This window comes from Ochotona princeps, chromosome 6 (assembly GCF_030435755.1).
Source record: "Ochotona princeps isolate mOchPri1 chromosome 6, mOchPri1.hap1, whole genome shotgun sequence".
In the NCBI taxonomy this organism is placed as follows: domain Eukaryota; kingdom Metazoa; phylum Chordata; class Mammalia; order Lagomorpha; family Ochotonidae; genus Ochotona; species Ochotona princeps.
The window spans coordinates 5,231,573-5,249,223 of NC_080837.1; the positions used below are offsets into that span (position 1 = coordinate 5,231,573).

At 48.5% G+C, this 17,651-nt stretch overlaps 1 protein-coding gene across 1 annotated transcript in view; it reads left to right on the top strand.

The window, feature by feature from the left end:
* The first annotated feature begins 544 nt into the window (after nucleotides 1–544).
* The window catches only part of LOC131480512 (S phase cyclin A-associated protein in the endoplasmic reticulum-like), a 73,776-nt gene continuing 56,669 nt past the window's right edge, over nucleotides 545–17,651 (top strand). Inside the window, exon 1 of the mRNA XM_058665504.1 lies at nucleotides 545–675. The gene's annotated coding sequence lies outside the window, so the exon portion shown is untranslated. The remainder of the gene's footprint in view (nucleotides 676–17,651) is intronic.

The window sequence follows — 17,651 nt, forward strand, 5'->3', positions numbered from 1 at the left end:
TGTGAGGTGGAGTCCATCGGGGTCTGTGAGTTCCCACGAGCTGTGGGTCACAGGGGCAAGGACGGGGCCCCAAAGCGACTGGCAGCGTCCCTTCCACATGGATGCTTTGCGCTGAGTGTTTTCGATTTTGCTAGGCGACAGTGATTGGGGACTCTCTGAAGTTGGGGCACCCATCTGTCCAGGCCCTGTCCTCAGAGCCGCCGCAGCCTGGCTCCCCGACAACTCCGCGGCGGTGCTCGGCCACGTCCCGCCGCTTCCTCAGACGCTCGTCCCCCTCTCCTCACTGCAGATTTGTGTGAGGTGACCTCTCGGTCTTCAATCTGAGGCGATTACACAGGCGGAGGGAGGAGCCTGCATTCCGGCCAGACGCCTCGCGGCGGGGCGAGCGTGAAGTAGGAGGCAGCGCTGGGACGACATTCGGTCCGCCACACGCCGAGACCAGGACGGAACCGTTCCCCGCCCTCCGTCCTTCCCTCCCTCCCGGCCTCGGCGTCCGGGCCCGGCGGCGCGGAACGTGCTGCGCCTGCGCGCCGGCGGCGGGGGTGGAGAGGTGCCGCTGTCACGTGGTGCGCCGGGCAGCTGCCCCGCCCCTCCGTGGCCGCCCCGCCCCGGCCCGCCCCTTTCCCGGCGGGACGCTCGGAGTCGCCCCGAGCTGCGCAGGCCGGGTGGCCGGGGGTGAGTGTCCGCGAGGGGCGCGCGTCGTGCAGGTCCGGGCGGGTCCCGGGCTGGGGCTCGGGCTGGGGGCGAGCGTCGCGGGGGTCGGGGTACAAAATGGCGGCGGGGTACGCCCTGCCACTGACTTGCTTCTCCTCACCTGGGCGTGAGGCACGGGGCGGTGGTGTGCGTTCGTTGCTGGGGGAGGGGAGCGGGGGTGCCGCTGGCCAGCTCCCACGGGTCCCCTGGGAGGGGTCGGAGGGTGGGGCTGGCGGGGGTCTGGGCCTGGCCGGCGCGCTGAGCTGGGGCGTGAGAGACCCCGCGCATGACACGGGCCCATAGGTGGGTGGGGGGCTGCCCTCCGGCCTCTGCGGGGCGGGAAGTGGACCGCTCCCGGCGGCGCGGGTCGAGGCTTCTGGAACGTCCGAAGTGCGCGAGCGGGAGCCGCCCTCCCCGCCTCTGGCTTGACAGGTGATCGCCATCGTCCTCTTGGGCTCGGCGGGCTCTCTCTCCCGGTGGCAGGACACTGTCTGACCTCGGCCCTGCGGAGGGACGCGGGGGCGGGAGTGGTCCTTCCTTTGATGAGGGACTCGGTCCTCTGGCCGCAGGGTGTGTGGGGGTGGGTGTGTTGGGGAAAGGAGGCTTCCCCGGGACCTCGTACCTGCAGGGAATCGCGGCCGGGCTCCAGCGAGGCCCTGGGGTGGTTGCAAAGCCGGTTGACAATTCTCCCCTTGGAGCTGCACCTGCCGTTGTCAAGGGGCGCCTGTGGAGACGGCCTGGGAGCAGCTTCCCATTCTGTGCCAAGTTGTTTTCCGTGAAAATAACCATTCATTCACTAGAGCCATCTCACGGGATAGACAGCAATTACTTGTATACATCCTAATTTGTTCCGTTTCATTTAATTTTTACTTATTCATTTGAGAGGGGGCGGGGTGGAGAGCGCCCTCCCTAGCACCTGCCTGCTTGCATGCAACAGCCCAAACTGGGCTGGCTGAAGCCTGGAACCTGCAACTCAGGCTCCTCCCCAGGGGCTTCAGCCACCTGGTTAACCCAAACTATCACCGTTGGCTGCATTAGCTGGAAGCTAGCGCTGGGGTACACCCTGCCACTTCGGTTACACGCATGGGACCCAGGCACTAAGAGAGGCGACAGGGGCCTCCTAACACATGGCTTCATCTCTAGGCCAGTGCTTGCACCTATAATTTGTTTTTGTTAGGCCATGGATTTCAGTAGCATTGATTTTTGCATTTTCCTGAATAATCTGTGGTATGGGTTTTTCAGGGATGTAGATAAAGAGACTTTAAAGAAATTGCTCTGGGTCATCGTGCACTTGTGATCAATCTGACATGAAACTTTCTGACACGATCCCAATCTGGCCTTAAACTGGTCCTCTATCCCTGATTTTTTTTTTTTTTTTTTTGGGTTGACTGTGACGCTCCCAAAATGTCTTGGATGCAGTTGGCTGTATACCATTTGTTGAAGTGTTTTAAATAATAACCATGAAGGCATTAAACACATTTAAATCGCCAGCATCCATTTTTAATGTCATGTGGATGTCACAAATGTCACAAATGCAATGTGACCAGGAAGACCGACTGAGTTTGACTCCCAGTTCTGCCCCTTGGCCTAGGGCATCATTTTCTGCTGCTTTCCTTTTTCTCCTCCATAGAAGGGAGATAGTATCTACCTGATGAATGTGTTGATAGCAGGGAGCAAACGCGGCGTCCCTAAAGCCTGTAGAACTACTCCTGCTCCAGAACCCTCAGCAAACAGCTGGTCCCTTTGGTCCCTTTTTCTCCCTGTCCCCTGAGTTCAACAATCCTCAGTGTGTCTCTGTTTGGGCCGCTGTAATGAAATACTTTAGGTCAGGTGGTGTGCACACAACAGAGTGTTTCTCACTGCCTGGAGACTGGAACCTGCAGGCACGTGATGCCTGCAGAGAGACCGCGTGTGTGTGTGTGTGTGTGTGTGTGTGCATGGTGGGGTGAGTTAAGGCCTGCTGTGTGGGTCATAGAAGGTCCTCTCTCGCTGTGTCCTCATACCATGAAAGGGGTGTGAGCTCCCCTTTTGGCCTCTCTTCTCCCCCACCCCCCAAATAACAAAGCCACTGTGATGCTGTCTCAAAAGTAAGCCTAACATGTATTAGAATCTTTACAAGCACAATGTGATGCGTGAGAGACTGCGTTGGTGTGCAGTGGATTAAACTGCACCACTTGCAACGCCGCTTGCAACATTGGCGTTCTGTGTTGGGAGAGGGTTGGTGGGGAGGTCTGTGGGAGTCTTAGCTCCTCAGCTTGCCTTCCAGTTTGTTGCTCATTGGCCTGGGAAAGCAGTGGAAGATGGCTTGATGGCTTTTGTCCTGCCACTTATGAGGGATGTTTTTGGCTCCTGGCTGTAGACTGGGCCAGACCTGGCCGTGGTGTGTTTGAGGGAGTTAGCTGGTGAATGAAGATAACTCTCTCCCTCTCTGTCCCTCTGCCTTTCAAAAAAATAAAACTTAAATGTTGCATGGGCTTTTTTTGTGTGTTCATTAGGGAAAAATGCCACTTGGTTGGTGTATTCATGACTATAAATAGAAATAATCAGAAGTGTGAACTGCATTAGACAATTTGGCATTACAAAATGTCTATATTACTTTTGTAATGTTCATTTTTTTTAACCACACTACATGTATTTTCTCACTTAGCAAAGATATGTAAAAAAAAATCACTAGTACTTAAAAGTTTTGGGGGGATGGAGGCGGGGGGAGAACAGCCTTGTGGCCTAGTAGGTTAAGCTGCTGTTTGTTGCTGGCATCCCATATCAGAGTGCTGGTTGGCGGCTCAGCTGCTCCTCTGTGATCCAGCTCCTTGCTGATGCACCTGGGAAAGGAGCAGAAGGTGGCTTACTACTTGGGCCACCGTGTGAGAGACCAGGGTGGAGTTCTGGTTCTTGTCTTTGTCCTGACCCTGACCTGGCTGTTGTGACCTTTTGAGGAGTGAACAATTGTGTGGAAGATTTCTGTGTGTCTCTCTCTTTTGGTCACTCTCTGCCTTTCAAATAAATATGGAATTTTATTGTTCTCATATGTCACAGTTTTTGTTTGTTTTGAACAGGAGAGAGAGAGAGAGAGAGAGAGAGAGAAAGAGAGAAAGAGAGAAAGAGAGAAAGAGAAAGAGATCTCTGATCTACTGATTAACTTCCCAACTGTGGGCAACTCCATCCAGGTCTCCTGCACGGGGAGGGGACAGGGACATGACTGAGCTATCACCCACCGCTCTGAGAACGCATGGTGGCAGGGACCTGTTTGCAGGAGTGGAGTCAACACTTGAACCCCGGGACTCTGATACCCAGCATCCCCAGCAGTCACTGTGCCAGGCACCCGCCCCTTCATGAAGTTCTATTTATTTCTTGATAAGCATTATATGCTTGTACATATTTATGAAGCACAGAGTGCCATTTTAATGTATGTATACCATGTGTACTGATCAAATCGTGACAATTAGCATTTTTGTCTCCTTATCATTGCTTTGAATTTGGAACCTTTGAACTGTAGTTCTTTATTTAGCAAATGTGTACTAGGTGATTCCGGCTGCCGTAGCCACCATGCTGGACTGTGGAGCAGTAGAACTTACTTCTGATTTGAACTTAACTTCTCTCTTCTCCTATCAGGCAGCCTCTGCTAAGCTTGATCGTACATTCAGATGAGCTTTCTCCGTTAGTTTTGACATGTGACAGAAAACATTTTGGTGGGTTTTTGTATCTGGCTTATGTCACTTCTCATCATATTTTCTACTTCCATTTTGTATCAAATGAGAGGATTTTATGGTTTATGGTGAAATGACATTATGTATAATACCACACTGTATCGTTTTCCACAGCCCGGGCACCTATGTTGGCTCCATGTCATGGCTCTTGTGAATGGTGCGAACAAGGCCGTGCCTGTGCCTCTCTGATCCCGCTGATTTCCTGTCCCTTGGCTCTACACCCAGAATGGGTAACTGGATTACGTGGTGGATGGAGTTGTAGTTTGTTAAGCAGCCTCTTGTAGTGGTTGTACTACTTAGACTGCCACAAGCAGTGTGTGAAAGTTCCCTTTTCTTTATATTCTCTCCAGCATTTGTTGTTTTTGTGTATTTAGTGATAGTCATTCTACTGAGATGAAAAAGACAACCTCACTGTGGCTCTGATTTGCATTTTCCTGGTAGCCAGTGACACTTAGCATCTTCTCATGTGAGTTCTTTGAGAAATGTCTGTGCAGACCATTTGCCTGTTTTAATATTGGATTAAAAGCTTTTGTTGAGTCTTCTGAGTTCCTTCTGTGTTCTGGGTGTCGATCCTGTGTCGGGTGTATGGTTTGCAGATATTTTCTCCCATTCTGTTGGTTGTCTCTTGACCCTGTTGATTATTTCTTTCACCGTATATACAGAAGCTTCTTAATTTAATATAATGCTATTTGTCTTGTTTTTGTTGCCCATTGTTTTTGGATCTTATCCAAAAAAGCCATTGCCTATAACTGATGTCTTAAGATGTTTCTCTTACGCTTGCTCCTATAGGTCTTATCTCTAGGTGTTTGATCCATTTAGAGTTGACATTTCTGTGTTTTGAAAGCTAGGGCCTGCGTGTGGCTGTCCAGGTTTGCCAGCACATTTGTCTGAGGGGCCCCCTTGTCTGTTCCCGGCACCTTTGTCAAGAATGCCATGAGCTCTGGATGCATGGTTTTATTTCTGGGATCTCTGTTTACCTTTTTATGTGTAATTGTGTGAGACAGAAACATGGGGTGGGAGTGGAGGGAGAGAGGAAAGCTCCCCTTTGCCGGTGCTAATGCCCGTGCTGCCAGGACTGGACCAGAGCTGGAGTGCAGTCCAGATATCTGATGGTTCCATTTATCTTAAAAAAAAAAACTTAATTTTTTTATATTCTAAAACTCTCCAGTTGATTTTTGCTCTAGTCTTTTGTGTTTATCCCCTTGTACTGACTTGGGACTTGGTTTGTTCCTTTTTAGGTCTTTGAGGTGTATCATTAGATTATTTGAGCTATTTTTGGTAGAGAGTTTATTATAAATTTCCTTCTTAATATAGCTTTTGCTATACCTCATACGTTTTTTGTATGCTTTATGTCCATTATTATCTGTTCCAGATATTTTTTTTAAGTTCCTACTTTGATTTCTTTAGTAGTGACCCCTTGTGTGTTCTGTAGTATATTGTTTAGTTTCCATGTATCTGTATAATTTTTTATTTATTTGGTTGTTGATTCCTACTTGTATTGCATTGTGGTCAGAAAGATAACTGCTGTGAGTTTGATTTCTTTAGTTTGTTGAGACTTACTTTGTGACATAAAATATAGTCTCTTCTAGAGAATGTTTCCTGTGCCGATGAAAAAATAATCGTCTTCTGCAGCTGTTGCAAGGAATGTTCTGTGAATATGAAGTCCATTTGGACTAAGACATGATTTAATTCATATTTCTTTGTTGATTTTTTTTGTCTGGATGATTTGTCCATTGATGAAAGTAAGGTGTTACAGTCTCCCCATTATTGTGTTAAAATCTATCCGTCCTGATAAATTTCATAATGACAGTTTTATAAAATAGGCTACTCCAGCATTAAGTGCATGTATTTGTAATTGTTATTTCATCTTGTTGACTCGATCCGTTCATCATTATACACTTGTCTCTTTATATTTTTTGTCTTAAAGTCTGTTTTGTTTGGTGTAAGCATGGCTATTTTTTAATTTATTATTATTATTATTTTTAAAGGTTTTTTTTTTTTTATTGGAAAGTCAGATATACAGAGAGGAGGAGAGACAGAGAAAGATCTTCCATCCGATGATTCACTCCCCAAGTGAGTGCAACATCTGGTGCTATGCCAATCCGAAGCTAGGATCCCAGAACTTCTTTCCAGTCTCCCACATGGGTGCAGAGTCCCAAGGGTTTGGGCCATCCTTGACTGCTTTCCCAGGCCACAAGCAGGGAGCTGGATGGGAAGAGGAACTACCGGGATTAGAATTGGTGCCCGTATGGGATCCCAGGGTGTTCAAGGCGAGGTCCTTACCCGCTAGGGCCCATGGCTATTTTTTTTTAAAAGATTTTAGCAAAAAAATTATTTGAAAGATAGGGTTACAGAGAAAGGGAGAGATCGAGATACTCCCATCTCCTGGTTTACTCCCCAGATGGTTGCAGTGGTCAGGGCTGGGCCAAGCTGAAGCCAGGAGCTGCTTCTAGATCTCCCAACTGGGTGCTAGGAACTCAAGGAGTTGGGCTAACTTTTGCTTTTTGCAGGCACTAACAGGGAGTGGGACTTGAACCAGTCCATAGGAGATATGGATGACATAGGTGGTAGTTTTATCTGCTTTGCAAGGCAGATTACGGCAACACTGACCCCAAATATATCTACTTTTGTTCACATTTGGTTTTCATTTGTGGAGAAAATCCTTTTCCATCATTTCACGTTCTCTTTCTGTGTGTTTTTTTCTATTAACTACATTTGCTATAGATAACATACCATTGGATTTAAAAAAAAATTTGATTTAGCCAGTCTGTGTGTTTATCTGTGTGTGTGTACACACACACACAGACACACATCTTTAAAAATTTACTTATTTGAAAGCCAGAATCATATTTATCATCCATTGGTTGGTTCATTCCCCAAATGGCTGCAACAACCAGGGCTGGGCCAGGCTGGTGACAGGAGTCGGGAACTGCTTCTGGGTCTCCCATGGAAGTGCAGGGGCCTGAGAACTTGGGCCATCCTCTCCACTGCTTTCCCAAGTGTGTTAGCAGGGAGCTGGATCGGAAGTGGAGCAGCCATATGCCAAACCAGCACATTTATGAGTTGCTGGCACTGTAGGCAGTGACTTAACCTGCGATTGTTGCGGTGCTGGCCTCCATTGGGAGTTTTTTCTTTGGAACTTAGAGTAAGTGATTGTGTACCCATATGGGCTTATTAAGCTTCTCTTATGGAATCTGAGAGTCAAAAAGGGTTTTTTTTTTTTTTTAAAGATTTTATTTATTTTTATTGGAAAGTCAGATATATATAGAGGAGGAGAAACAGAGAAGATCTTCTATCCTCTGATTCACTTCCCAAATGGCCGCAATGGCCAGAGCTGAGCCAGTCTGAAGCCAGGAACCAGGAGCTTCTTCCAGGTCTCCCACACAGTTGTAGGGTCCCAAGTCCTTAGACCATCGTTTACTGCTTCCCCAGGGCACAAGCAAGAGAAGTAGGGCCGCCAGGACACAAAGTGGCACCCATATGGGATCCCAGCACGTGTGGACATTAGCCACTAGGCTACCACACCAGGCCCAAAGAGGTTTCCTTAGAGTTGACAGTTTCCTCTTTATGCACTTTTTTTTGAAATGTGTTTTCTTATTGATGTTGTTCATGTAGTTGACAAGAATGTATAAGCGAGGATTTAGCCACTGAACCATTGCTCTGCATCCCTTGAGTGGTTTTGATAGTAGTGAGATGCTGTTGGTTTCACTGTGCCAAGCAGGTTGAGAAAATCCTTCCAAGGTCCATTCGCTGACAGAGTCTACCCTAGTGCATCCACTCATCCAGATATTTCTTGCCAAATCTTGGCCAGGAGTGTTGTCCAACCTGTTCTGCTCTCCATCTTGCATGGTATTTGATGCCCTCTGCAGGTCCAAATGAGCTGTCTGTCATGTCCCACTGATGTACCTGGGCATGCCGTCCACTGCATAGGCATCAGCAGTCAGGGAGGCCCAGACTTGATAACATGCATTCTAAGGTCAGATCACAAATTCTGTGATTCTCCCTGTGGCTGGAGTTTGAGTCCAGTGGTCTAGTTGGGGATTCCCCCAAGAAACTTTACCTGGACCCAACTCTTGCATGTTTCAGCCAGTACAGGGTCTGGTTTGGTGTATCACCAATAACAGCCTATACGTATACTGGTGATTGTAGTTATCTGATCAGTTCCATCCCCAGTCCCATGTTCCATACAAACTGATGGATGTTGTGGCCCAGCCTAGCCCTGTGTGCCACAAGCTTTGCCCTTGCACACACCAGTAGGAACTGTAGCCTAGCTGGGACAACCCCCAATAACCTCCACAGGCCTGTCCCCAGCCCTGGTTTCTGAGCATGCCAATATGTGCAGCAGACTAGTACAGTCTGTGTTGTATCCTAATCAGGCTCTTGTATATACCTATGAGTGTTGCAGCTTGGCTCAGTCCACCCTACGCTACAAACCAGTCCTCAAGAATGCAAATGGCTGCTGCTTCCTTGTCCAGTCTGGGCCGCCCCCAGCTCTGACTCTCATGCACACCAGTGGGAGCTGCAGCCCAGCTTCCCTACTAGGCCCAGTCCCAAACCTTGCACTTTTCAGGCAGTACTGTAGTCCAGTCTTGATACAACTTGCACCCTGTCCAAGCACTTCTGACAGATGCTGTGGCAAAGCCCAGCCATTCAGCACTAATCCTGGCCCTTACAAACACTAGTGAGTGCTCCCCCAAGTGCAGCTCACATGCAGACCAATGATTTTTGCAGTCTTGCACAGGGTCTGTTGCAGCCTGGACTGCCCCCTGTCCCAGCTCATGCTCCTCAATTGGAACAATGGCCCATTTGCTCCTGGCCTAGGGTTTTTGCATGTGCTGGTAGTTGCTGTAGCCTGTCAGTGGGTACTGCAGACTGGCCAAGCCTGGCCCGAGACCTGATCCACATGTGTCCTGACTGGTAGCCTGGCTTGGCCTGGACTGCCCGCAGCCTTGGTTCTCACACTCACCAGCTGGGACTGTGTATTAATAGGGGAGTTTTCCAAGCTCCCATCAGACCAGCTCCGAGTCGCGAATCTCCTGCACACTGGTGGGTGTTTGGCTCATCCTCACTTGGCCTACCTCCAGTGTTGACCTTCACTGAGGTACTGAGTCCTTGCCAGACCAGCTCACATCTGTTCTGGATCCCACTGGTGGGTACCACAGTTCAGCCCTGCCTGGCCCACCACCAGACCCAGCTCTCATGTGAATCAGTGGGTGCCGAGACCTGGCTCAGTCTGTTCCACACCCGCTCTGATTCTCCCAAGCACCAATGGGTGCTGGAGCATAGCTCAGTCTGTTACACCCTAGACCCAGTTCAGATACATGCAAATGATGTTTTAGTCATGTTCAGCCCAGTCTGTCCCCATTTCTGGTCTTTGCACTCACCAGTGAGAACTGCAGCCCAGCAGAGGGGTCTCTATCTCCCTAGCCCGGCCCGCTCCCAGCCACTGATCTTGTGTATGCTGCTGGTTGCTCCAACCTTACCTGGCATGGCCTAACCCCCATCCTGGCACTTGCCAATGGAGACTACAGCCTGGTCTGACCTGTCCTGCCCCTACCCAACTCTCATGAGTGGGTGCCACAGGATAGGCCTGCCCAGGCTGCCCCTATCTCTGGCTCTCATGCAAACTGGTGGGTGTGGTAGTTTAGCTTGGCATGATCCACGCCCAGTCCTGGCTCCTCCACATGCCGGTGTGCCATGGTTTGGCCTGGCCTTGCCCAGTCCATACCTTCATTCCCCCACAAGCCAGCCTACACACCTGCTGACGGGTGGAACAGCATGGCCTGGCCTGGCCTGGCCCATGTTCAGCCCTGACTCTCAGGCTCACCAGTGGAAGCTATAGCCCACTAGGAGAGTTCCCCAAGTTCCCTACCAGATTCACTCCCAGACCCGGATCTCACATGTGTCAGCAGGTGCTGGACCCCTACCTGGTATATTCCACCCCAATTAGTCTCTGCCTTTGTGTATTCTGGTGGTGGTTGTGGTCTGGCCTGCCCTGCACATTATTCTTGGGTATGCCTGCAGGTGTTGCAGCCTGGACCAGTCTGTCCTTTTCTCAACCCAAGTTCCCGTAAGTGTTGGTGAGTTCTGTGGTCATACTTAGCTTGGCTGTTCACTACCCCCAACTCTTGAGCAAACCAGCAATTATTGCAGTCCCACAGGAGTGAGTTCACAAATCTCCCACAGAATCTTCTTCCAGACCTGGTTCTCTTGGGCATCAGATAGTGTCGTGGTCTAGCCTAATGTGGCCCACCCCTTGCCCTGAGACTCACTGGATACTGTGGTTTAGCCCTGTCCTGCCTCTCTCTACTCCCAGCTCTTTGTGTGCATTGGTGGGTGGTGATCAACACCATCTCGCCCAGCTCAGGTCTCCCGGTGCATTGGTCTGACCCAGAAAGGTCCTCAGGTTTCTCACCTCCTAACTACCCAGTCTCAGTCCCCTCGTTTACCTGCAAGTGCTATAACTTGGCCAGGGGAAGTCCCCAGGGTTCATTCCTCACTTGTACTGTTCTCCCTCAGTGGTCCTCCCTTCCACTTATCCCCATACCCTCTTCCCTGAGCAATTCACAGCCCCCTTGCGTGTGAATGCACAGTTCCCTGAGTCTGGTCTTTTGGCTGTGTGGTGTGCCGGCTTGGGGCCCTGCCTGCTTGCCTGGGGCCCGTGCACACTTGGGCAGGGTCCCCAGACCCCGTCTGCTGGTGTGCCAGTGTCCGCCATGCTGTCCTCTACATCTTGAAAAACAAACGAAAAGAATAGGTGACTATGCTGGCACACTGGTATAGTTAACATAAATTTGAAATTAACCAGGCCCAGAATGTCTGGCAACTATTAGCTGCTTTTCTTCCAACAGTGTAACATTTGGTTAGGTACAAGGCAACCTAGGCAGTTGCCTACAGCTGGGGTCTTTGCGCCATTTTTAGAGCTCTCCATGTTATGTTTTCGGCAGTTTGACTATTAGGGTTAGGGGTTAAGGTTAAGGTTAGGGACTTACTATGTGCAATGGTGAGGATCTTTTCTGGTTGTCTCTGGGGTCTGGTGTGGCTCTTAGACCTTGAAGTCCATGTATTTTTAGCTTTTTTTAGCTGTTTTTAGCTGTTTTTTTTTTTTTAGCTGTTTTTAGCTTTTTTTTAATTTAATAGATTTCATTTCCCCCCCCCCCTTTTTTTTGGTTGAGAGGGACTCCCCCCTAATTTGACATTTTGTTTTTAACTTAATGGTGTCCCAAAGGTCTTGGAGGCACTCTTCATTCTTTCTCCTTTCTTTGTCTTTTTTTGGGGGTGGGTGGCTGTAGGTAGGTGATCTGTGTTCTGCCTGGGATAGTTGACAGTACCTATATCCCAAGTTCACATGATCTTTTTTTCTTCTACTATATTATTGGATTCATTGAATTTTTCATTTTCAAGATTTGTTTGGTTTTAAGATTTCTCTAAATTTCTCACTCAGTAGGAAGTTTGCATTTTCTTGTTTCTCATTGAGTTTATAATTGTTAAAAATGTGTGTCAGGTTTTTCCTGGGGTCTGCCCGGAGAGCTGCCGAGTGCCTCTGGAAGTAGAGAGTGCCTAGTGTTTTTTACACTTCGTGTGTCCCTGAGAGTGTGTGGGGGATCAGTTACCTGTCGCACTGTTGTGAGGTGGCTTTTGTAATAAATGACTTTCTCCTGAAGATGTGTCCCAGGGTGTCCGCGTGGTGGGCAGTATTGGCTTGGGTCCTAGTTTGGCACCCTAGTTCAGTCTCCCCTGTGAGGGAAGGAGTGCTGTAGTGGCCCAGGAGGGTACGCTGTGGGGCACCCACATGTGACCACTCCAGCAGTGCAGTGGAATTTCCTCAGCAGCACATGGTGATCATGGGCATGATTGGTGGCAGGGAGTGGGTGTGCATGGAGCATGCGTTCCTGGGCCCAGCACAGCTTGGGCTGACTGTGGCTTTGCTGCAGCAGCCATGTCGGACAGAGTAGAATGTACACCTCAGCTCCCGGGGTGGCTTGAGCTGATCGGGTCCAGGAAGGATGACTACCGTAGCTGAGGGAGAGTAGCTAGCTAGGAAATTTTGCTGGCATAGCTTGATGCCAGACCAGCAGGATGCCTCTGAGCAGCAGGCTGGTCTTGGGGGTTTGGGGAGGCGATGCAAGGACCTCTCTGCAGCTAAGCTATGATCCCAGGGGATCTCAGGTCACTCCTTTATTGTGACTTCAAACTTGTGACAACTGTGAAACTCTGCTCTGCTGTTGCTGGCATTGCCAGTGTCCCAGCAGGGATGGGTCCTGCTGGGAGCGTCTCATTCTTTCCTAGGCAATGTGAGGTGGTCTGGGCTGGGGCCCTGGGGCTGGCATTGCCTGTGTGCTTTCTGCCTCGCAGTGTGCTGCTGTCTTGAGTCTGCCTCTATCTTGCTGGGTGCTGATGCCACCCACCTTGAAATGCAGGGCTTACTTGTTGTTTGCCAATCTTGCCAGTTCTCAGTGATACCATCTGCAGGGAGTTTTCCACTCTGCTCACCAAAATGCCAAGCGCCAGATCCAAAAAGGCAATATGAGGCTGGACAGCTTTTGTGAGGGGAGCTATGATTTCAGACCTCAGTATTTGTAAAATTTACTGGAAAATATGTAGGAAAAACATACCCCCTCACCGCAGTGCAGTTCATAAAGAGTCGGTCCCAGCCTCTTTCTGTGTGTTTAATGTGCTGCTGCTGGCAGGTCTTGCTACTTGGAGCCTGACACCAGCTTCCGCCCTATACAGCCTCAGACCTGGAGAAGAAGGGAGGAGGTGTGTCTTCCCGGGTCCTTGAGCCCATCCTCCTGCTGTCATCTCTTGGCCTGCCAGGTGTCTGCAGGCAGGATGAGACAAGGGCGCCTTCAGCGTGCCCCCGGCAGAGCGTGTTTGGAAAGTGTGGGCCAGGCGCTCCGGGTGTGCACGCGCTCTTACCCAGTTGGTGTTTGTTTTTTTCCCTCCCATTTTCTGTGTGGCTAATGTTTTGCTGCATCCCAGAGATTCTTGGTTTTCAATGTTTTTGAGTACCTCAGAATATATGCTGACTTACCTTTTTTTTTTTAAAGATTTATTTATGTTTATTTGAAAGACACATTTACAGAGAGAAGAAGCGTAGAAAGATCTTCCATACGCTGGCTCTGTTGCAGAGTGCGAGAGATCACACTGGACCCAAGGGTAGGATGTCAGGAGGAGTCTGTTTCCCAAGCTTGGTGCCAGCAGCTCCCGCTACACTCCAGGAGCCACTGCGCCGAGCTGCCAAAGTCAGGGATTTTTAAGCTCTCATCCTCCATTCAGGCTGAGCCATGTAGTACAAAGTTTCAGGCAGGCAAGGAGTTACTAGAGCCCAACGTTTTCCTGTAGTTCACCTAATCTAGTACACTAGCAGGCAGGAGGGGCCAGGTGCACAAAACCTCCGCAGTAATTTCTATGCAGTCAGGAAGGGGGGGTGCAGAAACTCCGTTTCTGTGTCCTGTCCGCTGTTAAGGGGGTCGAGTCATCAGTGGCTGCACCCCATAACAACTTGAGTCTTCTGTCCTTGGGGCGTAAAAGGCCTGGCGATTGGAATTAGTAATCTCTAGGTGGAAATTTTGGAAATCAAAGCTGAACTTAGACTGTACTTTGGAAGTATGTTTAAGACTAAGTCATGATGCTCTTCTAAAGTTGGGATTGTGGTGCAGCCGTATTTGAGAACACTGGGAAATGAACAGAAAGTACCTGTCCTGTCTGAGCTGCACACCCACCAGTGCATGCTGCACCCGTGCTGGGAGGGTCCTCAGGTATCATTTCTTCTATGCAGGAAATAATCCTACAAGGCAGATACTTTGATTTCCTTTTTGTAGCTCAGACACTTAGCTGAGGGTTGTATCATGTGTACTTGGCAGTTTGGGATCTGAGTTTACATCCACTTCTGAGCTTACGCTGCTTATGTCATATTGCTCCCTGTGTATCTGCTCTTGCTCCCTGCTCCCTTACCCCTTTCCATCATGGTAGGTTGGATTTTGAGTCTGCCTTTAGGAAGTCTGTGGGCTCTGACCCTAAATAGTCTTAATTGGAAGGGCTAGCAAGTATATGCTTTCACTGATTATTCTGGAAGTAATTTCCTCAGCCTGGGAATTTACCTCCCCTCCTTCCCTGCAAACGCATACTGAATCCTTCCTATTTTTAAGTGGCTGTGTTAAGCGTGGGGAAGTGCAGGTCATTTAGTTATTGATCTGCCCTGCAGGAGCTTTAAATAGAGTGAAGAAGAAAACCCTTACCTAAAAGAAACAGGGAAAGAGGGTATCATTTATTGAACATGTGGTATGTGCTGGTTTTATAAACATTTTTGAAGCTGTTTGGGCACCTATTATGTGTTAACTGGTGAAAATGTGAACCCTAGAGTTCTGCCATTGGAGTCTGCAAACGTGTTGTCATATTACACAAGAGAACACTGAAAGTGTCGCCTTAAACACCGCACGTGGCTAGACCGAGATGGAGTTTTACGTTGATATTGAGGGTTTCCCAATGAACCTTGTTGATTGTGGTTTATAAGCTTCTGATGTAATCCTTCTGATCACTTTATAAGTTAGGGCTATCCTTTCCTCTTTTTTTTTTTTTTTCGTCTAAACAATGTGCTCCTTTCTTTAAATTTTATGAGGTATAATTTACATGCAAAAAGTAAACTCATTTTAACTGAGTTGTTCCAAAAGTAAAGACAGGTTTTTTTTCTTAAGATTTATTTAGTTTATTTGAAAGGCAGAGTTACACACACACACACACACACACACACACACTCGTGCGCTCGCATATACACACAGAAGCCTTGCATCTGGTAGTTCACTTCTCAAATGGCTGATAATGGTCAGGGCTGAATTAGGCCAGGATCTTTATTGAGGTTTTCTATGTGGTTGCAGGGGCTCCACACTTTTTGCCATCATCTGATGCTTTCCCAGGCGCATGAACAGGAAGGTGGATGGAAATGGAGCAAATGGGACTTGAACTGCTGCCCATGTGGGATTCTGGTATTGCAGGCTGCAGCTTAACTCACTGTGACACAGCGCTGGCCCCACAGCAGTTTATGGATGTTTGTACGCACCCATGAGCTACAGTAGGAATCCATTCCATCGGCCATCTCTTCCCTGTCCTTTTCTCTAACCAAGGCAGCCCTCTTGATATTTCTCATCTACAGTTAGTCTAGTGTGTTTTATAACTTTATATAAATGGAAATGCTCAGTATGTATACTGGTGTCCCATCCCATTCCTTTTCTGAGCATAATTCTGTTATCTTTATCCATTTTGTTGCCTGTTGGGTGTATATATAATTTGTTCCCATCCATCCTGAGTAGTATCTGTCACATGGTTATATTATAATTTGGTTGTGTGATCTCCTGTGCATGGATATTTGGGTTGTTTCCAGTTTCAGACTGTTACAGATAAAACTGTCACAAGTATTTGTGCAAAGGGTAGAAAAATGTGTTTTTTATTTCTCTTGGATGAAGAGTTTGCTTTCATTGTTATCCATGAGAATACTGATTCTCGGAGAGTTGTAACAACGCTGCAGGATGCAAAGCCAGTGGTGTGGCTCACTCCAGTGACTGTGTTTTCCACTGGGTCAAGCGCCAGCATCCCATATGGGCGCTGGTTCTTGTCCCGGCTATTCTACTTCCATCCAGCTCCCTGCTTGTGGCCTGGGAAAGCAGTGGAGAATGGCCCAAAGCTTTGGGAACCTGCACCCGTGTGGGAAGCTGGAAGAAACTCCATTTGAGGAGTGAATCAATGGATAGAAACTCTTTCTCTCTGTGTCTCTCCTCTCTGTAAGCAAGATCCTGAGGCAGGGGCTGGGTGCATTAGCAGATCTGTCTAATTTTTGCCTACTTCAGAACAGATTTAGTTTGGTCTTCTGGGGCTACAGTAGTAACAAAGCCAATAGAATTCCTGGGGTTACACTCTGGGGGGTGTGGGACAGGCTGGCCAATAATAATCACTCCCGGGGAGGTGCGTGTTCTAGAGGATGTGACACACTCCCCCCCCCCCCCCCCGGACTGTAATAAGGTATAATTGACAAATGCAGTCTATGGCGTATACCATGATGTTTGGAACATACCTACACCACGAAATGATTAAATCAACCTCATTAATGTGTCACTCAATCATCCTACTTTTTATGTGACCAGAACATGTCAGATCTAATTTCTCAGTCATTTTGGAGTGTGCTCCATAGTCAGGAGCTACGGTCACCATGCTGATCAGGGGATAGCTAGAACCCATCCTAAGTGAAACTCTGCCATGTAACCCACATCCCCCCGATTCTGCACCTCTCTGCTTCTGGGAGTTTAACTTCTTTGCGTTCTGTGTGAGGTAGAAGTGTTTTTGTTTGTTTCTAACTTCTTTCACTTAGGGTGGTGTCCTCCAGCCTCTTCTGTTTTGTTAACCATGACAGGATTGACTTCCTTTTGAAAGGCTGATGGGGTCCTGTTCCTGACCCCATCGTCCCTTGCTGGACTCGGGCTGATGTCTTGTTAGTGCGATGGACACTAACGCTGCTCTGAAGGTGGCTGTGCAGACACGGTGAGGAGGAATTCCACAGAAGCCAGGCTGCTGGACCACGTGGAGGGTCGTCCTGTTTTTACTCTTTCGAAGAGCCTCCACACTGTTTTGCACACTGCCAAGCTGCATTTTCTTTATGTCCTCACCAACATTTAGCTTTTCTCTTTTAGCCCAGCATGTGTTAGATGGCTTATGAGACTGAGAAGCTTGTCATATCCCTGTTGGCCATTTGTAAGTCCTTCTCTGCGAAATATCTGTTTAGGTCCTTTGCCTATTTAAAATCAGTCTTTCGAAAAATGACTTATGTTTTTGAAAGGTTAGTGATGGGGAGGGGAGAGAAGGAGGCAGAGAAGGAAGAGGAAAAGGAGGGAGAGAAACAGAGAGCAAGAAGGAGATCCTCTGTGCTGGTGCATTCCCAGATGGTTGCAGTGACCTGGGGTTGGGCCAGGCTGAAGCCAGGAACCCAGAGCTTCATCCAGATCGCCCACATGAGCAGCAGGGACCCCCAAATGTAGGCCATCTTCCACTGCTTTCCCAGATCCCTCAGCAAGGACCTGGATTACACTGAGTCTGAAGATCATTTTGAGGTATGGATACTTCAGCAGTATTAACTGTTCCAGGTTTTCAGAGTATAGATTTTTACTTGCTTAGGTTCATTTTAAGTATTGCTGTAAACTGAACTAGACAGTGAGTGGTTAGTGTGTAGAAATGCTACTGATTTTACTTGTTGATTTTTATAAC